Source organism: Microcaecilia unicolor, chromosome 1 (genome assembly GCF_901765095.1).
Source record: "Microcaecilia unicolor chromosome 1, aMicUni1.1, whole genome shotgun sequence".
NCBI classification, from domain to species: domain Eukaryota; kingdom Metazoa; phylum Chordata; class Amphibia; order Gymnophiona; family Siphonopidae; genus Microcaecilia; species Microcaecilia unicolor.
In genome coordinates, this window is record NC_044031.1 from 554,617,674 (window position 1) to 554,644,660 (window position 26,987).

Genomic DNA, 26,987 nt, shown 5'->3' on the forward strand with positions numbered 1-26,987 from the left:
TAGGAACAAAGCTCTCCAAAAAGACCTAATTTATGAAATACATACACCAAATGGGGACTGAAAAAAATCCTGAACACATGATTGGGAATGAAAACTTGGCAAGATCATGACCCAAGCTACTCCATGCCTGCCCAAGAGAGAAGTGTATATTATGGGTACTACTATTACTACTAATTTCTAAAGTGCTAGTTATGAACTATGAAATATGAACCATGGTTAAGACTTGTAAAAGCAGGCCTTGAGAGTGTCTCTCTTAGTTGACCTCTTTACTGAATCAGAGCTCATGGTCTGCTAGCACCTAAGTAAACACTATAAAGCGAATGCTACATACCTGTAGAAGGTACTCTCCGAGGACAGCAGGCTGATTGTTCTCACTGATGGGTGACGTCCACGGCAGCCCCTCCAATCGGAAACTTCACTAGCAAAGGCCTTTGCTAGCTCTCGCGCGCCCATGCGCACCGCGCATGCGCGGCCGTCTTCCCGCCCGAAACCGGCTCGTGCCGGCCAGTCTCATATGTAGCAAGACAAAGAGAAGGGAAGACACAACTCCAAAAGGGGAGGCGGGCGGGTTTGTGAGAACAATCAGCTTGCTGTCCTCGGAGAAAGCGAATGCTACATACCTGTAGAAGGTATTCTCCGAGGACAGCAGGCTGATTGTTCTCACTGATGGGTGACGTCCACGGCAGCCCCTCCAATCGGAAACTTCACTAGCAAAGTCCTTTGCTAGCCCTCGCGCGCCCGCGCGCACCGCGCATGCGCGGCCGTCTTCCCGCCCGAAACCGGCTCGAGCCGGCCAGTCCAGTATGTAGCAAGACAATACACTTCAAGGGAAGACACAACTCCAAAGGGGAGGCGGGCGGGTTTGTGAGAACAATCAGCCTGCTGTCCTCGGAGAATACCTTCTACAGGTATGTAGCATTCGCTTTCTCCGAGGACAAGCAGGCTGCTTGTTCTCACTGATGGGGTATCCCTAGCCCCCAGGCTCACTCAAAACAACAACATTGGTCAATTGGGCCTCGCAACGGCGAGGACATAACTGAGATTGACCTAAAAAATTTACCAACTAACTGAGAGTGTAGCCTGGAACAGAACAAACAGGGCCCTCGGGGGGTGGAGTTGGATCCTAAAGCCCAAACAGGTTCTGAAGAACTGACTGCCCGAACCGACTGTCACGTCGGGTATCCTGCTGCAGGCAGTAATGAGATGTGAATGTGTGGACAGATGACCACGTCGCAGCTTTGCAAATTTCCTCCATGGTGGCTGACTTCAAGTGGGCTACCGACGCTGCCATGGCTCTAACATTATGAGCCGTGACATGACCCTCAAGAGCCAGCCCAGCCTGGGCGTAAGTGAAGGAAATGCAATCTGCTAGCCAATTGGATATGGTGCGTTTCCCTACAGCCACTCCCCTCTTGTTGGGATCAAAAGAAACAAACAATTGGGCGGACTGTCTGTGGGGCTGTGTCCGCTCCAGATAGAAGGCCAATGCTCTCTTGCAGTCCAATGTGTGCAGCTGACGTTCAGCAGGGCAGGAATGAGGACGGGGAAAGAATGTTGGCAAGACAATTGACTGGTTCAGATGGAACTCCGACACAACCTTTGGCAGAAACTTAGGGTGAGTGCGGAGGACTACTCTGTTGTGATGAAATTTGGTGTAAGGGGCCTGGGCTACCAGGGCCTGAAGCTCACTGACTCTACGAGCCGAGGTAACTGCCACCAAGAAAATGACCTTCCAGGTCAAGTACTTCGGATGGCAGGAATTCAGTGGCTCGAAAGGAGGTTTCATCAGCTGGGTGAGAACGACATTGAGATCCCATGACACTGTAGGAGGCTTGACAGGGGGCTTTGACAAAAGCAAACCTCTCATGAAGCGAACAACTAAAGGCTGTCCTGAGATCGGCTTACCTTCCACTTGGTAATGGTATGCACTGATTGCACTAAGGTGAACCCTTACGGAGTTGGTCTTCAGACCAGACTCAGACAAGTGGAGAAGGTATTCAAGCAGGGTCTGTGTAGGACAAGAGCGAGGATCTAGGGCCTTGCTGTCACACCAGACGGCAAACCTCCTCCAATGAAAGAAGTAACTTCTCTTAGTGGAGTCTTTCCTGGAAGCAAGCAAGATGCGGGAGACACCCTCTGGCAGACCCAGAGAGGCAAAGTCTACGCCCTCAACATCCAGGCCGTGAGAGCCAGGGACTGGAGGTTGGGATGCAGAAGAGCCCCTTCGTCCTGCGTGATGAGGGTCGGAAAACACTCCAATCTCCACGGTTCTTCGGAGGATAACTCCAGAAGAAGAGGGAACCAGATCTGACGCGGCCAAAAGGGAGCAATCAGAATCATGGTGCCTCGGTCTTGCTTGAGTTTCAACAAAGTCTTCCCCACCAGAGGAATGGGAGGATAAGCATACAGCAGACCTTCCCCCCAATCCAGGAGGAAGGCATCCGACGCCAGTCTGCCGTGGGCCTGAAGCCTGGAACAGAACTGAGGGACCTTGTGGTTCACTTGAGATGCGAAGAGATCCACCAGGGGGGTGCCCCACGCCTGGAAGATCTGTCGCACCACACGGGAATTGAGCGACCACTCGTGAGGTTGCATAATCCTGCTCAACCTGTCGGCCAGACTGTTGTTTACGCCTGCCAGATATGTGGCTTGGAGCACCATGCCTTGACGGCGAGCCCAGAGCCACATGCTGACGGCTTCCTGACACAGGGGGCGAGATCCGGTGCCCCCCTGCTTGTTGACATAGTACATGGCAACCTGATTGTCTGTCTGAATTTGGATAATTTGGTGGGACAGCCGATCTCTGAAAGCCTTCAGAGCGTTCCAGATCGCTCGCAACTCCAGAAGATTGATCTGTAGATCGCTTTCTTGGAGGGACCACCTTCCTTGGGTGTGAAGCCCATCGACATGAGCTCCCCATCCCAGGAGAGACGCATCCGTGGTCAGCACCTTTTGAGGCTGAGGAATTTGGAAGGGACGTCCCAGAGTCAAATTGGAGCAAATCGTCCACCAATACAGGGATTCGAGAAAACTCGTGGACAGGTGGATCACGTCCTCTAGACCCCCGGCGGCCTGATACCACTGGGAGGCTAGGGTCCATTGAGCAGATCTCATGTGAAGGCGGGCCATGGGAGTCACATGAACTGTGGAAGCCATGTGGCCCAGCAATCTCAACATCTGCCGAGCTGTGATCTGCTGGGACGCTCGCACCCGCGAGACGAGGGACAACAAGTTGTTGGCCCTCGCCTCTGGGAGATAGGCGCGAGCCGTCCGAGAATCCAGCAGGGCTCCTATGAATTCGAGTTTCTGCACTGGGAGAAGATGGGACTTTGGGTAATTTATCACAAACCCCAGTAGCTCCAGGAGGCGAATAGTCATCTGCATGGACTGCAGGGCTCCTGCCTCGGATGTGTTCTTCACCAGCCAATCGTCGAGATATGGGAACACGTGCACCCCCAGCCTGCGAAGCGCCGCTGCTACCACAGCTAGGCACTTTGTGAACACCCTGGGCGCAGAGGCGAGCCCAAAGGGTAGCACACAGTACTGGAAGTGGCGTGCGCCCAGCTGAAATCGCAGATACTGTCTGTGAGCTGGCAGTATCGGGATGTGTGTGTAGGCATCCTTCAAGTCCAGAGAGCATAGCCAATCGTTTTGCTGAATCATGGGGAGAAGGGTGCCCAGGGAAAGCATCCTGAACTTTTCTTTTACGAGATATTTGTTCAGGGCCCTTAGGTCTAGGATGGGACGCATCCCCCCTGTTTTCTTTTCCACAAGGAAGTACCTGGAATAGAACCCCAGCCCTTCTTGCCCGGATGGCACGGGCTCGACCGCATTGGCGCTGAGAAGGGCGGAGAGTTCCTCTGCAAGTACCTGCTTGTGCTGGAAGCTGTAGGACTGAGCTCCCGGTGGACAATTTGGAGGTTGTGAGGCCAAATTGAGGGTGTATCCTTGCCGGACTATTTGGAGAACCCACTGATCGGAGGTTATGAGAGGCCACCTTTGGTGAAAAGCTTTCAACCTCCCTCCGACAGGCAGGTCGCCCGGCACTGACACTTGGATGTCGGCTATGCTCTGCTGGAGCCAGTCAAAAGCTCGCCCCTTGCTTTTGCTGGGGAGCCGCGGGGCCTTGCTGATTCGCACGCTGCTGACGAGAGCGAGCGCGCTGGGGCTTAGCCTGGGCCGCAGGCTGTCGGGAAGGAGGATTGTACCTACGCTTGCCAGAAGTATAGGGAACAGTCTTCCTTCCCCCGAAAAATCGTCTACCTGTAGAGGTAGAAGCTGAAGGCTGCCGGCGGGCGAACTTGTCGAATGCGGTGTCCCGCTGGTGGAGAGACTCTACCACCTGCTCGACTTTTTCGCCAAAAATGTTATCCGCACGGCAAGGCGAGTCCGCAATCCGCTGCTGGATTCTATTCTCCAGGTCGGCGGCACGCAGCCATGAGAGCCTGCGCATCACCACACCTTGAGCAGCGGCCCTGGACGCAACATCAAAAGTGTCATAAACTCCTCTGGCCAGGAATTTTCTGCACGCCTTCAGCTGCCTGACCACCTCCTGAAAAGGCTTGGCTTGCTCAGGGGGAAGAGCATCAACCAAGCCCGCCAACTGCCGCACATTATTCCGCATGTGTATGCTCGTGTAGAGCTGGTAAGACTGGATCTTGGACACGAGCATAGAGGAATGGTAGGCCTTCCTCCCAAAGGAGTCTAAGGTTCTAGCGTCCTTGCCCGGGGGCGCCGAAGCATGTTCCCTAGAACTCTTAGCCTTCTTTAGGGCCAAATCCACAACTCCAGAGTCATGAGGCAACTGAGTGCGCATCAGCTCTGGGTCCCCATGGATCCGGTACTGGGACTCGATCTTCTTGGGAATGTGGGGATTAGTTAATGGCTTGGTCCAGTTCGCAAGCAATGTCTTCTTCAGGACATGGTGCAAGGGAACAGTGGACGCTTCCTTAGGTGGAGAAGGATAGTCCAGGAGCTCAAACATTTCAGCCCTGGGCTCGTCCTCCACAACCACCGGGAAGGGGATGGCCGTAGACATCTCCCGGACAAAGGAGGCAAAAGACAGACTCTCGGGAGGAGAAAGCTGTCTCTCAGGAGAGGGAGTGGGATCAGACGGAAGACCCTCAGACTCCTCGTCAGAGAAATATCTGGGATCTTCCTCTTCCTCCCACGAGGCCTCACCCTCGGTGTCAGACACAAGTTCACGGACCTGTGTCTGCAACCTCGCCCTGCTCGACTCCGTGGAACCCCGTCCACGATGGGGGCGTCGAGAGGTAGACTCCCTCGCCCGCATCGGCGAAGCTCCCTCCGCCGACGTAGTCGGGGAGCCTTCCTGGGAGGTGGCCGCGGTCGGTACCGCACGCGGTACCGACGTCGGGGACCTCAACCTGGGCGATGGGCCAGCCGGCGCCACGCTCGACGGTACCGGTGGCGCAAGCACCGCCGGTACCGGAGGGGTAGGGCGCAACAGCTCTCCCAGAATCTCTGGGAGAACGGCCCGGAGGCTCTCGTTTAGAGCGGCTGCAGAGAAAGGCTGAGAGGTCGATGCAGGCGTCGACGTCAGTACCTGTTCCGGGCGTGGAGGCTGTTCCGGGCTGTCCAGAGCGGAGCGCATCGACACCTCCTGAACAGAGGGTGAGCGGTCCTCTCGGTGCCGATGCCTGCTGGGTGCCGAATCCCTCGGCGACCCAGAGCTCTCGGTGCCGACACGGGGAGGAGACCGGTGTCGATGCTTCTTCGATTTCTTCCGAAGCATGTCACCGGAGCTCCCCGGCACCGACGAGGAGGACGTCGAATCCATCCGTCGCTTCCTCGGGGCCGAGACTGAAGAAGGTCGATCTCGGGGGGGCTGTACCGCAGGAGCCCTCAGGGTAGGCGGAGACCCACCCGAGGGCTCACCGCCACCAGCAGGGGAATGGACAGCCCTCACCTGCACTCCACCCGATGCACCACCGTCCGACGACATCAGCAGACGAGGTCCTGGTACCACCGACGTCGATGCAGCTATCCGATGTCTCGGCGCCGATGCAGAGGCCCGATGCCTCGATGCACTCGATGCAGGGGCGGCCGAGGAAGAAGGTCTGGACGCTGACGACGTCGATGCACTCGAAGATCCCGGTGCCGATGCCGACGAAGAGCCCGAGAACAACACGTTCCACTGGGCTAGTCTCGCTACCTGAGTCCGCCTTTGAAGCAGGGAACACAGACTGCAGTTCTGAGGGCGGTGCTCGGCCCCCAGACACTGAAGACACGACGAGTGTCGATCAGTGAGCGAGATAACCCGGGCGCACTGGGTGCACTTCTTGAAGCCGCTGGAAGGCTTCGATGTCATGGGCGGAAAAATCACGCCGGCGAAATCAAAAGCCGAAATGGCGAAATTTGAAGCACCAAATTTAGAGGGAGAAAAAATCTCGACCGAGGCCGAAAAGAGGCCTACCCCGACGACGAAAGAAAACTTACCGGGGCAAAAAAGCTGGAAGTACGGGGAGGATTTACACGAAACCCGGCGGGGGGTTTCCGGAGCACTTCCCGACTAGGACAAAGCTTTCCCGAAGGAAAAAACACGTTCAAAACAAATTGGACGCGCGAGGTCGACTTTCCGGGGCTCGACACGGCGAAAACACGACCGTACCGAGTGCGGACAAAAGAAGACTGGCCGGCTCGAGCCGGTTTCGGGCGGGAAGACGGCCGCGCATGCGCGGTGCGCGCGGGCGCGCGAGGGCTAGCAAAGGACTTTGCTAGTGAAGTTTCCGATTGGAGGGGCTGCCGTGGACGTCACCCATCAGTGAGAACAAGCAGCCTGCTTGTCCTCGGAGAATACCTTCTACAGGTATGTAGCATTCGCTTTCTCCGAGGACAAGCAGGCTGCTTGTTCTCACAGATGGGATATCCCTAGCCCCCAGGCTCACTCAAAACAACAACCATGGTCAATTGGGCCTCGCAACGGCGAGGACATAACTGAGATTGACCTAAAAACTTATCCAACTAACAGAGAGTGTAGCCTGGAACAGAATAAAACATGGGCCTAGGGGGGTGGAGTTGGATTCTAAACCCCGAACAGATTCTGAAGCACTGACTGCCCGAACTGACTGTCGCGTCGGGTATCCTGCTGCAGGCAGTAATGAGATGTGAATGTGTGGACAGATGACCACGTAGCAGCTTTGCAGATCTCTTCAATAGTGGCTGACATCAAGTGGGCCACTGACGCAGCCATGGCTCTGACATTGTGAGCTGTGACATGACCCTCAAGAGCCAGCCTAGCCTGGGCGTAAGTGAAGGAAATGCAATCTGCTAGCCAATTGGATATGGTGCGTTTCCCCACAGCCACTCCCCTCCTGTTGGGATCAAAAGAAACAAACAATTGGGCGGACTGTCTGTTGGGCTGTGTCCGCTCCAGATAGAAGGCCAATGCTCTTTTGCAGTCCAATGTGTGCAGCTGACGTTCAGCAGAGCAGGAATGCGGACGGGGAAAGAATGTTGGCAAGACAATTGACTGGTTCAGATGGAACTCCGACACTACCTTCGGCAAGAACTTAGGGTGAGGGCGGAGGACTACTCTATTATGATGAAATCTGGTGTAAGGGGCCTGGGCTACCAGGGCCTGAAGCTCACTGACTCTACGAGCTGAAGTAACTGCCACCAAGAAAATGACCTTCCAGGTCAAGTACTTCAGATGGCAGGAGTTCAGTAGCTCAAAAGGAGGTTTCATCAGCTGGGTGAGAACGACATTGAGATCCCATGACACTGTAGGAGGTTTGACGGGGGGCTTTGACAAAAGCAAACCTCTCATGAAGCGAACTAAAGGCTGTCCTGAGATCGGCTTACCTTCCACACGGTAATGGTATGCACTGATTGCACTAAGGTGAACCCTTACAGAGTTGGTCTTGAGACCAGACTCCAACAAGTGCAGAAGGTATTCAAGCAGGGTCTGTGTAGGACAAGAGCGAGGATCTAAGGCCTTGCTGTCACACCAGACGGCAAACCTCCTCCATAAAAAAAGTAACTCCTCTTAGTGGAATCTTTTCTGGAAGCAAGCACGGGAGACACCCTCTGACAGACCCAAAGAGGCAAAGTCTACGCTCTCAACATCCAGGCCGTGAGAACCAGAGACTGGAGGTTGGGATGCAGAAGCGCCCCTTCGTCCTGTGTGATGAGGGTCGGAAAACACTCCAATCTCCACGGTTCTTCGGAGGACAACTCCAGAAGAAGAGGGAACCAGATCTGACGCGGCCAAAACGGAGCAATCAGAATCATGGTGCCCCGGTCTTGTTTGAGTTTCAACAAAGTCTTCCCCACCAGAGGTATGGGAGGATAAGCATACAGCAGACCTTCCCCCCAATCCAGGAGGAAGGCATCCGATGCCAGTCGACTGTGGGCCTGAAGTCTGGAACAGAACTGAGGGACCTTGTGGTTGGCTCGAGCTGCGAAGAGATCTACCAAGGGGGTGCCCCACACTTGGAAGATCTGACGCACTACTCTGGAGTTGAGCGACCACTCGTGAGGTTGCATAATCCTGCTCAACCTGTCGGCCAGACTGTTGTTTACGCCTGCCAGATATGTGGCTTGGAGCCACATGCCGTGACGGCGAGCCCAGAGCCACATGCTGACGGCTTCCTGACACAGGGGGCGAGATCCGGTGCCCCCCTGCTTGTTGATGTAATACATGGCAACCTGGTTGCCTGTCTGAATTTGGATAATTTGATGGGACAGCCGATCTATGAAAGCCTTCAGAGCGTTCCAGACCGCTCGTAACTCCAGGAGAGTGATCTGCAGATCGCGTTCCTGGAGGGACCAGCTTCCTTGGGTGTGAAGTCCATCGACATGAGCTCCCCACCCCAGGAGAGACGCATCCATAGTCAGCACTTTTTGTGGCTGAGGAATTTGGAAGGGGCTTCCCAGAGTCAAATTGGCCCAAATCGTCCACCAATACAGGGATTTGAGAAAACTCGTGGACAGGTGGATCACGTCCTCTAGATCCCCAGCAGCCTGAAACCACTGGGAAGCTAGGGTCCAATGAGCAGATCGCATGTGAAGACGAGCCATGGGAGTCACATGGACTGTGGAGGCCATGTGGCCAAGCAATCTCAACATCTGCCAAGCTGTGATCTGCTGGGACGCTCGTACCCGGGAGACGAGGGACAGCAGATTGCTGGCCCTCGTCTCCGGGAGATAGGCACGAGCCGTCCGAGAATCCAGCAGAGCTCCTATGCATTTGAGTCTCTGTACTGGGAGAAGGTGGGACTTTGGGTAATTTATCACAAACCCCAGTAGCTTCAGGAGTCGAATAGTCATCTGCATGGACTGTAGAGCTCCTGCCTCGGAAGTGTTCTTCACCAGCCAATTGTCGAGATAAGGGAACACGTGCACGCCGAGCTTGCGAAGCGCTGCTGCTACCACAGCTAGACACTCTGGGCGCAGAGGCAAGCCCAAAGGGTAGCACACAGTACTGGAAGTGACGTGATCCCAGACGAAATCGAAGATACTGTCTGTGAGCTGGCAGTATCGGGATGTGTGTATAAGCATCCTTTAAGTCCAGAGAGTATAGCCAATCGTTTTGCTGAATCATGGGAAGAAGGGTGCCGAGGGAAAGCATCCTGAACTTTTCCTTGACCAGATATTTGTTCAGGGCCCTTAGGTCTAGGATGGGACGCATCCCCCTTGTTTTCTTTTCCACAAGGAAGTACCTGGAATAGAATCCCAGCCCTTCTTGCCCCGGTGGTACGGGCTCGACCGCATTGGCGCTGAAAAGGGCGGAGAGTTCCTCTGCAAGTACCTGCTTGTGCTGGAAGCTGAAGGACTGAGCTCCCGGTGGGCAATTTGGAGGCTTCGAGGTCAAATTGAGGGTGTATCCTTGTCGGACTATTTAGAGAACCCACTGGTCGGAGATTATGAGAGGCCACCTTTGGTGAAAAACTTTCAACCTCCCCCCGACCGGTAGATTTGCCCGGCACGGACACCTTGACATTGGCTATGCGCTTCTGGAGCCAGTCAAAAGCTCGCCCCTTGCTTTTGCTGGGGAGCTGTGGGGCCTTGCTGAGGCGCACGCTGCTGACGAGAGCGAGCGCGCTGGGGCTTAGCCTGGGCCGCAGGCTGTCGAGAGGGAGGATTGTACCTAAGCTTACCAGAAGAGTAGGGAACAGTCCTCCTTCCCCCATAAAAACGTCTACCTGAAGAGGTAGAAGCTGAAGGCTGGCTGCCGGCCGGAGAATTTGTCGAAAGCATTATCCCGCTGGTGGAGCTGTTCTACCACCTGTTCGACTTTTTCTCCAAAAATGTTGTCCGCTCGGCAAGGGGAGTCCGCAATCCGCTGCTGGATTCTATTCTCCAGGTCGGAGGCACGCAGCCATGAGAGTCTGCGCATCACCACACCTTGAGCAGCGGCCCTGGACGCAACATCAAAGGTATCATATACCCCTCTGGCCAGGAATTTTCTGCACGCCTTCAGCTGCCTGACCACCTCCTGAAACGGCTTGGCTTGCTCAGAAGGGAGCTTGTCCACCAAGCCCGCCAACTGCCGCACATTGTTCCGCATGTGGATGCTCGTGTAGAGCTGGTAGGACTGAATCTTGGCCACGAGCATAGAAGAATGGTAGGTCTTCCTCAAAAAGGAGTCTAAGGTTCTAGAGTCCTTGCCCGGGGGCGCCGAAGCATGCTCCCTGGAACTCTTAGCCTTCTTTAGGGCCAGATCCACCACACCAGAGTCGTGAGGCAACTGAGTGCACATCAGCTCTGGGTCCCCATGGATCCGGTACTGGGATTCGATCTTCTTGGGAATGTGGGGATTAGTTAAAGGCTTGGTCCAGTTCGCCAGCAATGTCTTTTTTAGGACATGATGCATGGGTACTGTGGACGCTTCCTTAGGTGGAGAAGGATAGACCAAGAGCTCAAACATCTCAGCCCTGGGCTCATCCTCCACGACCACCGGGAAGGGGATGGCCGTAGACATCTCCCGGACAAAGGCCGCAAAAGACAGACTCTCGGGAGGAGAAAGCTGCCTTTCAGGGTTGGGAGTGGGATCAGAAGGAAGGCCATCAGACTCCTCGTCAGAGAAATATCTGATGTCCTCCTACTCCTCCCACGAGGCCTCACCATCGGTATCAGACACAAGTTCATGAACCAGCGTCTGAAGCCGTGCCCGACTCGACTCCATGGAAACACGGCCATGGTGGGAGCGCCTAGAGGTAGACTTCCTCGCCAGCACCGGCGAAGCTCCCTCCACCGACATTGTCGGGGAGTCTTCCTGGGAGGCGGCCGCAGCCAGTACCGCAAGCGGTACCGATGTCGGAGACCTCACCCCGGGCCAAGGGCCAGCCGTCGCCTCGCTCGACGGTACCAGTGGCGCAAGCACCCCCGGTACCGGAGAAGGGCGCAACAGCTCTCCCAGAATCTCTGGAAGAACGGCCCGGAGACTCTCATGCAGAGCGGCTGTGGAGAAAGACTGGGAAGCCGATGCAGGCGTCGAGGTCAGAGTCTGTTCCAGGCGTGGAGGCGGTTCCGGGCTGTCCAAGGTGGAGCGCATCAACACCTCCTGAACAGAGGGTGAGCGATCCTCCCGGTGCCGATGCCTACTGGGTGCCGACTCCCTCGGCAACCCAGAGCTCTCGGTACCGAGGTGGGAAGGAGACCGGTGTTGATGCTTCTTTGATTTTTTCAAACGAAGCATGTCACCGGAACTTCCCGGTACCGACGAGGAGGACGTTGAATCCAACCGTCTCTTCCGCGGGGCCGAGGCCGAAGAAGGTTGGTCTTGGGGGGGGGGGGGGGGGCTGTACCGCAGGAGCCCTCAGGGCAGGAGGAGACCCACCCGAAGGCTCACCGCCACCAGCAGGGTAATGGACAGCCCTCACCTGCACTCCAGTCGAAGCACCACCGTCCGACGACATCAGCAACAGCGGAGGTCCCGGTCCCACCAAAGTCGACGCAGCCTTCCGATGTCTCGGTACCGACAATGCAGAGGGTCGAAGCCTCAATGCCGTCGATGCCGAGGTCGAAGACTTCGATGCTCTCAATGCGTCCTGTGCTGTTGTCGACGAAGAGCCCGAGAACAACACGTTCCACTGGGCCACTCTCACTACCTGAGTCCTCTTTTGTAAAACAGCACAAAGACTGCAGGCCTGCGGGGGGTGCCCAGCCCCCAGACACGAAGCGTGCCTATCAGTGAGCGAGATTACCCGGGTGCACTGGGTGCAGTTTTTGAAGCCGCTGGGAGACTTCGATGACATGGGCGGAAAAATCACGCCGGTGAAATCAAAATTCGCGATGATGACGAAAGGCACCAAAAATAAAGGAGAGAAAACCCGTACCGAGGCCAAAAAGGCCTAACCCGAAAGCAAAAGGAAACTTACGCTGGGGGAAAAGCTGGACACACGGGAAGGGACAAAGACCGAAGGTCTCTCTCTTTTTTTTTTTTTTTTAGCGAAATCGTGAAGACGCGCGAGGGTCAACTTGAGGGGCACGAAACGGCGGCAAAACACGACCGTCCCGAGCGCGGACAAAAGAAGACTGACGAACACAAGCCGGTTCGGGCGGGAAGACGGCCGCGCATGCACGGTGCGTATGGGCGCGCGAGAGCTAGCAAAGGCCTTTGCTAGTGCAGTTTCCGATTGGAGGGGCTGCCGTGGATGTCACCCATCAGTGAGAACCAGCAGCCTGCTTGTCCTCGGAGAAACTTAGTTGTCCACCCTAGAGCAGAGTCAAAAGGGCCAAAGGCTATAAATCGTGAGGTCCAGGAACTTATGATCTGATAAGACATTCCTATGTGCAAATGGGCCCGGGAAAGGTGCAATTATGGATGAACAGAAGAATGTGTGATTTAGTGACGTGGGATAGATGATGTGACTAGAAGACAGAATAATTTCTCAGGAAGATAAGTGCTAAAGCCTTGTAGTGCTATAGAAATGATTAGTAGTAGTAGTAGTAGTAAAGCCTTGCTTAACACAAAAGATATATATAAAGAGCTGTATCAGAGCATTACGTTGGGGAGATGCAGAGTTAGACCACACGTTTGGGTCCCCTTCGCTCCCTATGAGAAACTAGCATTTGTAATGTACTTTCTCTTGGTAAGAATAAAGAATTGCTTCTCTCATAAGATGCGGCCTTCTTAGTCTTTTATCTCCCTAAATTGTGGGTGGTTGGTGATTACTAATTTGGGAGGTGATACAAGCAGCCTTATTTTAATTATAAACAGAAGCTGGGGAGAAAGGGTTAAAATCTAGAGGGAGAAGGGTTGGAAAAGCAAAGTCAAAATAGACCCCACTCTAAGCACCACCTCCTCCCCCAAACTAATCAAATACACAATTGAACAAACTCCCAAAGATAGAAAAATACCAGTAAAAGAACCCCTTTCAACGAAAGGACAAATGCTTAGTAATTAGAGCAGTTGACAGAGAACCAGGCAACTCTCCTACCATACTCTCTGCGATCTTGGGCAACTCAGTTAACCTTCTATTGCTTCAAATACAAAACAATGTATACTCTATGAGAAAAAGAAACCACTTATTGTACCTATTAACTTGCTGAAACTCACATTTGGAAAGGCAAGTAATCAAATAAGAAATACAATGAGATATGCTTGTCCAGATAGTACTGAAAAATAAAAGTGTGAATGGAAAACCATGCTGCAGCACAACATCTATCTCCCTAGTGAAAGTGACAGATAGAACTGACCAATGTGCCTTTATTTGTATCAATTAAATGCAACCCTACTATGTATGTTTGTATGACATACATTTCACTAGCCAATCTGAAAATATTCTCATAGCTATTGAAGCTACTTTATGTCTGTCAGTATCAGATATAAAAAAAAGTGAACTGAGTCCACCTGGGAGGCAGCCGGCCGGTACCGGGGACCTCACCCCGGGCAAAGGTCACTCGACGGCACCAGTGGCACAGGCACCCCCGGTACCGGAGAAGGAAGTAACAGCTCTTCCAGGATGCCAGGAAGAATGGCCCGGAGACTCTCGTGCAGAGCGGCTGTGGAGAAAGACTGAGAAGCCGGTGCAGGTGTCGAGGTCAGAATCTGTTCTGGGCGCGGAGGCGGTACCGGGCTGTCCGGGGTAGAGCGCACCGACAACTCCTGGATGGAGGGTGAGCGGTCCTCCCGGTTCCGATGCCTGCTGGGTGCCGACTCCCTCGGCGACCCAGAGCTCCCGGTACCAAGTCGGGAATGTGACCGGTGACTATGCTTCTTCGACTTCTTCGAGCGAAGCATATCACCGGAGCTCCCCGGTACCGATGAGGAGGACGTTGAATCCAGACGTCGCTTCCTCGGGGCCGGGTCCGAAGATGGTCGATCCCGGGGGGGGGGGGGGGGGGGGGGGCTGTACCGCAGGAGCCCTCAGGGCAGGAGGAGACCCACCAGAAGGCTCACCGCCACCAGCAGGGGAATGGACAGCCCTCACCTGCACTCCAGACGAAGCACCACCGTCCGACGACATCAGCACCAGCGGGGGTCCCGGTACCACCGACGCACTCTTCCGAAGTCTCGGTACCGTCGATGCAGGAGGAATACGCCTCAATGCCGTTGACGCCGATGCACGCCCCGAAGACTTTGGTGCTGCCGACGCCGATGCACTCGACGAATCCCGAGATGCTGTTGCCGTCGAAGCGCCGGAGAACAGAACATTCCACTGGGCTAATCTCACTACCCGAGTCCTCTTCTGCAAAAGAGCACAAAGACTACAGGCCTGCGGGCGGTGCCCAGCCCCCAGACACGAAGCATGCCTACCAGTGAGCGAGATTATCCGGGCGCACTTCTTGAAGCCGCTGGAAGGCTTCGACGACATGGGCAGAAAAATCGCGCCAGCGAAATCAAAATTCGCGATGACAATAGGCACTGAAAAAAAGGGGGGGGGGGAAACCCGTATGGGCGGCAAACAAGGCCGCTCCCGAAAGGACACTTACGCTGGGAAAAAACTAGAAATACGGGAAAAAAGGGGAACCTTCCTCTTTTTTTTCTTTTTTTTAACAAACAGAAAAAAGTAGAAAACTACTACTAATTATTTCTATAGCGTTACTAGATGTACGCAGTGCTGTACACTTGAAAATAAACAGACAGACCCTGCTCGACAGAGCTTACAATCTAAATATAGATTTGTTGCTATATGGTTTCAAGTTTCTCAGAGTGCCCTTTCTATATTCATCCAGATATTCATAATTCTGGACAGTAACATAGTAAATACCAGCAGATAAAAGACCTGCACGGTCCCATCCAGTATAACCAAAACGGTGGTAAGAGTTTAATCTGGCACTTTGCACAGGTTCTTAATTACTCTGTCTCTTCATGACAATTCTGGAGCACAGACCATAGAAGTCTGCTCGGAACCAGTGCTACCTTTCAACTACTTGAATGGAAGTCTTTTCAAGCCTTGATCCTGATCTGGCTTTGCCATTTACAGGACCCAGAGCATAGAAGCCTTCCTGGCATTGGTTTTATTGTCTAACCTCTGAAGTAGAGCAGAGCTGCACAGGAACAGAAAACGCGAAAGATGCGCGAGGTCTTCTGAGGGGCACGAAACGGCGGCAAAACACGACCGTCCCGAGCGCGGACAAAAGAAGACTGACGAACACGAGCCGGTTCAGGCAGAAAGACGGTCGCGCATGCGCGGTGCGCATGGGCGCGCGAGGGCTAGCAAACGTCTTTGCTAGTGAAGATTCCGATTGGAGGGGGTGCCGCGGACGTCACCCATCAGTGAGAACAAGCAGCCTGCTTGTCCTCGGAGAAATCTATATAAACACATGAATAAATGAAAAAGGGACTAGGCATACAGGACATATGAATAAAATTGTGTATTAAGAGGATATCCTATAATATATATAGCGTGCTGACATTTTTGAAGACATATTTACATAAATATATATTCTCATATGCGATGTTCTCAAAGAATGCTAATGCTGCATGAAACATATGTACAATAAAATCCATATAAATAAAATAGGAACTAGGCATACAGGACATATGAATGAAATTGTGTATTAAAAGAATATCCTATGGTATGTAGTGTACTGACATTTCTTATTATAGATATGATTGTGTCTGGACCTATGCATCCCTTATAAAACTGATTGGAAAAAAGATGATCCAACTGTGACGACATGAAAAAAAGTTAAAAAAAAGTTTTAAAAAGGGACTTGCAAGAAGTTAGATGCATTGAAAATAATATTGAAAAAAGGAAACAAAGATAATAAAATGAAAATGATAAAAATTAAAGTAAAAAAAGAAGAAAAAAATGTGCTGGCAAAAAATGGGGGAGGGGAAAGGAACAAGGAAGATGGAGTGGGGGGGAAGGGGGGAAGGAAAATATGAAGGAATGAGAAAAATAGAGGAAGGAGAAAGAAGAAAAGAGAAGAGAAGAAGAATAGTAACATGAGGGGGAAATAAATGAACGTAAGAAGTGTGGAACAGAGAAACCATAAAATGGAATAGAAAACAAAATAAGAGGAAGTGACGTCACCGAGAACAGATGGAGGCTTAGTTGTGAAGCTCCGCAAGAGCCGAGCAAAAAACCAAAAGAAAACCCGGGAAGAGCAGTGCAAAACTCACAGAAAACTAGTGATAATCCTCTCAAAAGGATGGCAGCCAGGAAAAAACTGGCGAAATATCAATACGCCGCAAATCCAGAGAGATCGCTGAAGAGTGCAAAGACGAACACGCCGACACGAGTAGCCAAGATGGCGCCGGAAGACTCAGAGTCAGAGAACGATCCCGATGCACGGAGCACAGGGGACGAACAGATGGAGAAAAGCGAAATAGCCCGATGGTTCAAAGAACTCAAGGCAGAAATGATCGCAACCAGGAAGGGCACAGGCCTCGGAGCTGCGGGACGAAGTAAAAGATATCGGGACCAGGGTGGCAGAAACAGAAGAGAGAGTGGAGGCAATAGCGGAAGACCTACAGGGAATTACCAAAGACTGTGCAAAAGAACGCCGGCTGCGAGAGGACCTTGAACAACAGATGGAGGACCTGGAGAACAGATCACGGCGATGCAACCTCCGTATTAAGGGGATTCCTGAGGAAGAGCAATACAAGGATACAAAAACAACTGTCCAGGAGCTCAGCGCTTTTATCCTGCAGCAGGGGCAAGGAACAGAGGAGCAGATAGAGCAGACAAGCATACAAATTGATAGAGCACACAGAAGCGCAGGACCGCAACGAGGAGACATGCCTAGAGATATAGTGGTATGTTTCCACGAGTACCAGATGAAGGAATCCATATGGCGCAAGGCCAGAGCTCTTGAAGAAATTCAGTGGAAGTCTGCAAAGGTGCAAGTGTTTCAAGATCTAGCGAGAAGAACCCTACAAAAACGGAAGGACTTTAAAGAAATAACATCCTACTTACAGCGCCAGGGACTGCATTACAAATGGCTATACCCTGCTGGATTACAAGTTACAATGGTCAGCAAATCACAAAGACTGCAGAAGCCGGAGGGAGCATGGAAAATCTTGGCAACGTTAGGATGCACGGACATACCTACAGAGGGCGCAGCTCGGGCGCCATCCACACCAACAAGCAACGTGAAAAAGAACAATGGAGGGGCCAAGCAACAAGGAGACCGCAGGAACACGGCCACAACTGTGGAGCGAACACGTCGGACGGAAGAAGAAACTACCTGAAGAATGACTTGTAGGGTTTGCATATGTGTCTTTACCTGAAGTCTAATATGTGGATAAGAACACATTGCTGGCAGGAAGAATGAAAGGGTGAGTGAATGATGAGTGCATGTAAGGAAGTAACAACCCCGGGACATATGGGGAGGACTATGGCCTCTAGCGGTATGTCATTTCCTCAAGGAATCACCTGGCTAACGAAAGTAGAAGCCAGACCAGGGGAGCGGGGGAGGGGGGGGGGAGAGGGGAGAGGGAAGGGCAGGCACCGGACAAGGGTTGTCAGTTGGGACGTGGAACGTAAATGGCTTGAATAACCCAGGCAAGAGAAGTATTATTTTCAGAGAAATAGGCAAAATGAAGTGGGACATAGTGATGCTACAAGAAACCCATATACAGAAGAAAGATACCAGGTTGCTCCAGTATAAATCCCTGGGACGCAACTTCACCCTAGCAGACCCGAGAGGAGGGAAAAAAGGAGGGCTGGCAATATATATATAAAGGAGGCGATACAGTTTGAATTGGAAGAGACCTATAGGGAGAGTCAAGGAAGGTGTATGGCAGTGAAGGGAAAGCTCCAGAATATACCCATTACACTGGTAAACATTTATGCACCCAATGAGGGACAGGGGGCATTTTTTGAAAAGCTGAGGACCGAACTGCTCAGGTTTGCTTCTGGGAAGATAATCATGGGAGGGGATTTCAATCTGACACTGACAGAATTAGACCATTCGAAAGGGACACCCGGTGGAGCGCCAGCAGGGCGGGTAAAATTATTACAAATGACTAAAGAATTAGACTTAATAGACACATGGCGGCTACAACATATAGGGCAAAAAACGTACTCCTTCTACTCACATGCACAACAAGTTTATACTAGGCTAGACATGGTATGGTGCTCCAGGAGCCTGTGGGAAGAAGTCAAGGGATCGGAAATTGGGAGCCTCCATGCATCAGACCATGCCCCAGTATGGGCCCAATTACAGGGGCTTGTGGGGGAGAGGAAAGCAACAGTGTGGAGATTAAATGAATCTCTATTGGATGAAGAGGAAGAATGCAAAAACCTAAAAGCAGTAATTAAGGATTACCTGCTTCACAATGATAGGGGGGAGGTCACGGATGGGACCGTGTGGGATGCACTTAAAGCGGTGCTCAGGGGCCACCTGATACAAAGTGGGGCGAGGAGAAAGAAAGAGGCAAGGCTTAGAGAATTAGATATAAGGCAAAGATTGGCGAGGTTAGAGGCACAACATCAGGGAGGCCTTTACCAGACTACTCTTCCGGAATTACAGACCTGTAGAGCAGAGCTACAGCAGCTCCAAATTAAGCAGATGGAATTCCGTAGACGAGTACTACAACAAAAAGTTTTTTGAATATAGCAATACCTCGAGTAGAATGTTGGCTAAAAGCTTACGTCAGAGACAAACGTCTAACACCATCACAAAAATAAAGGGGGCAGAAGATAAGATATTACACCTAGACAACGAGATTAGGGAACAATTTGTCAAGTTTTATACGGGCCTATACTCGAAGGAGATAAGGCCTAGCACAAGGATACGGACCTATCTCCAAGAGTTAGACCTCAAACAAGTGTCAGAGGAGCAGAGGCGGCAGCTGGAAAGACCTATTTCACTAGAAGAGATATCAGATGTAATTAAGAGGCTAAAAGGGGGCAAGGCACCAGGAATGGATGGGTTCACAGCCAAATTCTATAAAGACCTGGGGAAAGAGGTAGGACCCCTCTTGAATAGAGTTGGGAACGAATGTCTTAAAACAGGGCACTTCCCTCCGAGTATGCACATGACAGGCATCACAGTTATTCACAAGCCAGGGCGGGACCCAACAATTTGTGGGTCCTATAGACCCATATCATTAATTAATGTAGATGTAAAAATCCTGGCAAAAGTCATGGCAGAAAGAATAAACAAAGTTCTGCCCCACCTAATCCACACAGATCAGTCGGGTTTCATCCCAAAAAGGCAAGTAGCAGATAACATTAGAAGATCGCTAAACATGGTGTGGGGAGCCCAACAACGGGGAGACGCATTTGCATTACTAGCAACAGATGCAGAAAAAGCGTTCGATAGGGTGGAGTGGGATTACCTCTGGGAGGTACTAGGTAAAATGGGGTTTGGCACAGGAATCATAAAATGGTTGAAAGGGTTATATGCGGCTCCGACAGCGCGAATCAAGGTCAACGGGGGATACTCGGAGCAGTTTACTATCCAACGGGGAACACGACAGGGATGCCCCTTATCACCACTACTGTTTGCGATAGCAATTGAACCATTAGCACAAAAAATTAGGGAAGCCTCAAATATTCATGGATTCCGGGCTGGAGGGAGAGAACATAAGATCACCCTATTCGCAGACGACATTCTATTCTTTGTAAGAAACCCGGGGGAATCACTCCCCAATTTAAGCAGGGAACTCCAGGCGTTTGGGAAGCTATCTGGATTTAAGATCAATTACGATAAGTCGGAGATCCTGGGGATCACGATTCCCGACCAAGAAATGGACTGCCTGCTTCAGCCTTTCTCCTTCAGAAAAGCAAAAACAAGTTTCAGATATCTGGGTATACAGCTCCCCAGAGACCTCACACTATTATATAAATTGAATTACGTACCCCTGTTGAGGGAGATTAGAGCGGACTTGAGCAGATGGAAAAATGGATGGTTGTCCTGGTGGGGAAGGATAGCAGTGATCAAAATGAATATTGTGCCTAGGCTGCTATTTCTCTTCCAGACCCTTCCAGTATGGGTTCCCAAGCAGGAGTTACACAGAATACAGGCGGATCTGCTAAGGTTTACCTGGGGAGGAAAACAGGCAAGGAGCGCTAGAAAGATTATGTGGGGAAGCGCAGAGCAGGGAGGAAGAGGGATGCCAAATCTTATATGGTATTTTCAAGCAGCTCAATTAAAACAGATAGCAGAATGGTCACAAGGGGACCAGTCACCTGCAACGAGTTTAGAACAGGCATTTAACTCCAGGTGGGAGGGAGCTTATGGGCTTCCAGACCTACGGATGCCTCTAAGAGGCAAGGGGACACTCCAATTGTAGCACACCTACAAAATCTCTGGGAGGAGATGAAAGAGGAAACAGAAAAATTTCGACTCTTGCGAAGATAACTCAGGAACCGGGGTTCCCTGCCGGGGGAGAAGGGGGAGTATTTAGGGAATGGGAACGGAAGGGCCTGCAGAAATTCCGGGACCAACTGGACGAAGGGAAAATGAGGGAATTTCAAGAACTCCAGAGAGCATTTGAATTACCAGACACGGACCTCTTTGCTTACACCCAGATTAGAACATTCATACGAGGGCAGGGATGGCTCAAAACCGATAAACTAGAAGGGGAAGTATGGGAAAACTTATGGGTCACACTTGGTTCCGGGAGGAGAGACATATCACGGCTATACCAACATATTAGGGGGAAATTCAAAAATAAACTAGCATATATGAGGGCTTGGGAGAAAGACCTACACTGTGAAATGAGTATGATTGAATGGGAAAGGATCTGTATGGAAGTGAAAAAGCGTCAATATGTGTATTAATCAAAGAAAATGCCTACAAGGTAATGAGTAGGTGGTACTATACACCAGACAAGGTAAAGAGAATGTATCCGACAGCCTCGGATCAATGCTGGAGATGTAGATCAGAGCGTGGGAGTTTTTTCCACATTTGGTGGACCTGTGAGTCTCTCTCACCCTGGTGGGAAACAATAACCAACAAGTTATCAGTGGTGCTGGAAACCCCCTTTCCCAAGGATGCAAAATGGTGCTTACTGGGATGGGGTATTAGAAGGGGACTGAAATGGCACCGTAGATTTAAACGAATGTGTTTAGCAGCTGCCAAAACTGTGATAGCGGCACAATGGAAGCAGACAACAGGCCCGTCAGTACAGGATTGGATAACGAAACTCAAGACTCTGGCAGAACTGGAAAAACTGACAGATAGGCAACACGGTAGATATAATCCGAAGGCAAAAGAATGGACAATGATAGATAGTATCCTATGTTCAGAGAATACTGACACGCCACCTGGGGACAAGCCATAATACGCCAGAATTGGGGGGGAGGGGGATGGAGGGACGGGGGGAGGGGAGGGAGAAGACGATTTTTAGAGTCAACGCACCTGCGCAACTGATACACTGGCAGGTTCAATCAACGATATGTTCAGTTATTACGGGATGCAGTGGGCACAGAGGGGAATTATGCACAGGAATTCAAATACTGTATAAAGGGAAACGTGTGTTGTGTAAGGTATATTCTGTAAGATTGCAATAAATACAATATAAAATAAAAAAAATTAAAAAAAAAAAAGAAAACAAAATAATTATAAAAATAATATTATTAATAAATAAAAAGATAAAAAGAAAAAGAACTAGAATTGCATTAACAGGACGTGCTTCTATGTATTGCAGATGATATTATCAATGCCATGCATGCATTGTTATAGAAACAGGATATTGAGATGTTATAACGAGAAAAGCAGCAGTACCAGCACAGACCCCCTACAGAAACCCACTCTTCCCCATTTAGAATACTGACCACTTAACCCTCTCAGTTTTCTATCATTTAACCAGTTTTTAATCCACAACAGAACACTGCTTCCTATCCTATGACTTTATAAAATCCTCAGGAGTCTTTCATGAGATACTCTATATGAACCAGCTCACCTTTATTCACACATTTCTTCATCCCTTCAAAGAAATTTAGTAGATTGACGAGGCAAGATTTCCCTTCACTAAATCCATGTTGACTATCTCATTAATCCAAATTAGAGGTGGTAATGCTGCAAGTACTGTGCAACTTACTTCTATACACACATCATTTAGGGAAGAGAGATTTTAAAGAGGCGAGATCACTTGACGTGAGAAAATGCCTCTGTACGTCAGCGGTCTGAATATTTTTACTTTACAGACTCGTTGAACTGACTTCATAGGCAAAAAAACTCACGTTTTACTGATATCTGAATTCTCTTCACAATTTCTCATCTCTGTTTTTCTATTTTAAATTTTTATATTTTTTTAAAGTGCTTCTGTCTGCCTCTGAAATGTTCAAAGTCAGGGCCATCAACAGAACTAGGACAGTCAAAATACACAGATCGGGATCCCGAGGAACATTCTCCAAATCCTGTGAAACATCGTTTCTTAGGAAGCTGCTCCTCAAAAGTAATGTGAGGGAAAGAAAGCGAGGCAGCTTCAGCTGACTTTAATTAAAAGGCCTGATGTAATAAAAGAACAAACTCAGGCAAAAACAGCAGGGCAGAGACTTCTACACCCGCAAAACCAACCTTCTGGGTCAGGGTAGCGATCGAGGAACCCGCAGACAAAATGGCTGAAGCCTCATGGAGCACAGAAACTGTTTGTGCTGAGCCCACCAAAACCACCATCGGAGTGGGGCCTGATTGAAATTCTGGAGACGGCAATGCTGACGGCCTAAGTGGCTTGCCCACAGAAGTACCAGGAGCTGAGAGCTTACCCCCAGCAGTGCACACACGACTTAGTAGGCTCAGATAATAATATACTCAAAAAACAGCCAGTCTTGTGACCTACAAGGCACTGAAGCCACACAATCTTCCCACAGTACAAGCGCTCTCAAAAAGAACTGCAGTGGCTGCATCCCCCCCCCCCCCCCCCCGAGAGAAGCAGGAGAAAAAAGAAGAAGAAAAGACTGAGATAAAGAGGAAGAAAATGGCAATGAGGGAGCAGGGAGGGACCTAGACCATTTGATATACACCTGAGGTATGAGGCCACAATTCACCACAGCACAGAGAAGCTGCTATCTCACCTGCTGGAGAGAGAGAATACTAACTTGGTTGCTAAGTGCAGGAGCTTATGAGGCACAACTCAGTTCACCTGCTGGCAGACAGTGCCAACCCATTTGTCTGGACCACTCCTTGGGACATAATGGAAAAAAGAATTAGACTCATGGTTAGGCCCAAGGCACCCAGTCTGTTGCAGAGATCTCTCAACTGCATTGGGCACACTTTTTGAAGCCACTGGTAATCTTGGACATCGAGAAAAAAAAATTGCGGCTAAATTAAATTCATCAATCTTGAGCTCCAAAAAAGGACAAAACTCAAAGTGAGGTCCATGCTCAGCCCTAAAAGGGGCCGAAAGCACCGCACAAAAAATAAAGACACATGGCACATGTATCAGGTGGGAAGGCACCCATGCATGCACTGTGGGATGCTGCTAGAATTTTCTACTTGCTATATACACTAGGCAACGTCTGCACCAGGCTCCATCCGATTACATAACTCACATGTAAGAATAATGATAGCCTGCTTGTCCTCAGAGAAAGGACTTATTCACTGTACTCGTGTAAGTCATTTGGTGGATTTATGAAAGTTGCAAAATGGAGGACAGAGAAATTATACACATTACTCATGCACAGCACTCTTATGCTAAGACTGATATATGATATAGAGTAGTAGGAACCAATTAGGGGGGAGACCGAGGAGTCAGATACAGGACGATTCATTTGCCTATCTGATAATGCGCCAGTTTGGGCCTTGATATCTCAGTTGAGGAGAGAGACAAATAGGGACATGTTTTTTTGGAGATTAAATGACAGTATGTTAAGATGTCAGGACGAAGAGGAAGATGTGAAGAAAACCATTCAGCTACCACACACAGAATAGAAGCCCTCACAGTCGCAAAGACACACCATTCCAACATTTAAAAATTAATGATTCAGGGGAAGTGAAGGATGGAATGCTATGTGATGGCTTAATAGCTGTAGTTGGGGAAATCTTGATAAAGAGGAGTCAAGGAAGAAATGGGAGAATGGCCTACAAGAGCTGCAGCTTAGAGAACAGGTGATTTCTTTTGAGAGGCATCAAACTCAAAGTTCAAGAAATTGACAAGTTCTTAGAACCTTGGCAAAGTTACAAATGGAAAAGGTAGTTTTTCAGAGACCTCTGCTTAAACAAAAAAAAATTAAATTTGGAAATAAAATAGGGAAATTATTAGCTAGGAAACTGAGGGAAACGAAGGAGAGTACAAAATCCCAAAAATTAAGCAAAAGGGGGATAAACTGGTCTTTACAGATACAGACATTAGGAACCAATTTATAAGTCATAAATGTTTATAATAATTTATATAGTGCAAGGGGAGGATATCCATACATGTTTGGCTTTGATATACTCCCCATGATATACGTGTGTGTGTGTGTGTGTGTGTGTGTGTGTGTGTGTGTGTGTGTGTGTGTGTGTGTGTATATATATATATATATATATATATATATATATATATATATATATATACACACACATACATATATACATATATATTTGATTTTTATGCTAAAATAATTTAGCCCGGTTGCTTCCATATTTTGTTGGAATTCTTACTAGACATTATACTAATGTGAATTGTGAGCAAGTACTTGCTGCTTTATTTAGTTGTATTGTAATTCATCTTTAAATTTTTATTTTTTACATTATATCTTTGTTTGTATGAATAGTGTCTCACAGCTTTTAGGGTAGATTCTTTGGTAAAGCTCCTTGTTAACAGGGGTAATTTGGGAGGAAGTAAAGCGCTGTAGAAAGTATTCTCCAAGGACAGCAGGTTTCCTTCTCTCACAAGTGTGTAAACACTATCCCACACTGCCCAGACCAGCAAATTTGCCCTAGAAAAAACTAGAGCATTTAGAAGCGTGAGCAACGCTCCAGCGCGAGTGCCATAGGAGCCAACTTTTCTAAATGATTGGAGGTGCTGCTTTCTTTTTTTTTTTTTTTAACAGGTGGTGCATTCCCCACCCCCCTTAACATCCTGTCTGCTGAAGTCTTTAACTGGGCAGTGGCAGCACCAAAGGCTGCCTGCAACCTGCACCAGGAGCTTTTCCCTAACAGTCCCGACCCTCAGTCCCCCTGTACTGTGCAAATATAAGGAGATGCAAATTTCAAAAACTGACATATTTCAATCACTATACTATAGATTAACAAATACAAATAAAACAAGAAATGTAAAATATATTTTATTGGAAAAAACACATTTTTCAATTAGCTTTCAAAGGCCAAAACCTCTTTCCTCAGGTCAGGACAGTATACTGCTGTTACGGTATTCTGTTCTGACACGGGAAAGGAGGGTTTCGTCTCCAAACAGTCAAAAATGTATTAAAATTAGTCCAATAAAGATATTACCTTATTCCTATTTTCTGTTATTAACACAGCTACCACACTACTTTATACTAAACTAAAAATAAAATTCAAATTCATTTTTTCCTACCTTTGTTGTTTGGCCGTTTACTGTTTCTAATTGTGTTGGTCTCAGTCTCGTTTCTTCTTTCCTCGATCTTAACTCTCCCCCCTTTCCATCCAGCGTCTATTTTCTCCATCCATGTGTAGTTTTTCTCCTCTTTTCCCTTTCCCTCATCTCAGTCAGTATGCACCTCCTTCCTTTCTTCCCTCCCCTCTATCCATATGCATCTCCTTCTTCTCTTCCCTCTCTCCTCCATCCATGTCCAGCATTTTACCTCTACCCTCTCCATCCATGTCTAGCATTTCTCCTCTCTCTCTGCCCCTCCATCCATGTTCATCTCACTTCCTCCCCCTCCCCTCCATCCATGTCCAGCACTTCTCCTCTCTCCACCCCTCCCATCCATGTGCATCTCCTCCTCTGCCTTCCCTCCCCTCCATGTCCAGCATTTCTGCTCTGCCCTCCATGTGCATCTACTTCCTGTCTTTCCTCCACTCCATGTCCAGTCCAGCATTTCTCCTTTCTCCCCTGCTCTCCATCCATGTGCATCTCCTTCCTGTCATCCCTCTCCTCAATACATGTCCAACATTTCTCCTGCCCTCCCCTCCATGTCCAGCAACTCTCCTCTCCCTTGCTCTCCCCTCCATCCATCCATGTCCAGCAAGTCTCCTCGCTCCCCTGCCCTCCCTTCCACGTCCAGCGATTTGTTCTCTCTCCCCTCCATGTCCAGCAATTTCTTCTCTCTCCTCTGCCCTCCCCTCTATCGATTCATGTCCAGCAAGTCTCTTCTCTCCTCTGCCCTCTCCTCCATTCATATCCAGCAATTCTCCTTTCTCCCCTGCACTCCCCTCTATGTCCAGCTGGATATGAATGGAGGAGAGGGCAGAGGAGAGAAGAGACTTGCTGGACATGAATCGATAGAGGGGAGGGCAGAGGAGAGAGAAGAAATTGCTGGACATGGAGGGGATCAAAACAAAAAGCTGGGTAGACTGTCTGAAGGGCTTTGTCCGCTCCATGTAAAAGGCCAACGCTCTTACAGTCCAAGGTGTATAAACTGCTTTCGCCAGGATGGGCAAAAAAAGTTGATAAGACAATCGACTGGTTCAGATGGAACCCAGGCACCACCTTCGGCAGGAACTTAGGATACGTGCAGGGTACGTCTAGTAGTGCTTTAGAAATGATA

At 49.9% G+C, this 26,987-nt stretch overlaps 1 protein-coding gene across 3 annotated transcripts in view; it reads right to left on the reverse strand.

Annotated features, from left to right (window-relative positions):
- AZIN1 (antizyme inhibitor 1) overlaps positions 1-26,987 on the reverse strand; it is a 281,655-nt gene that overhangs the window by 68,540 nt on the left and 186,128 nt on the right. The gene's annotated exons all lie outside the window — the stretch shown is intronic.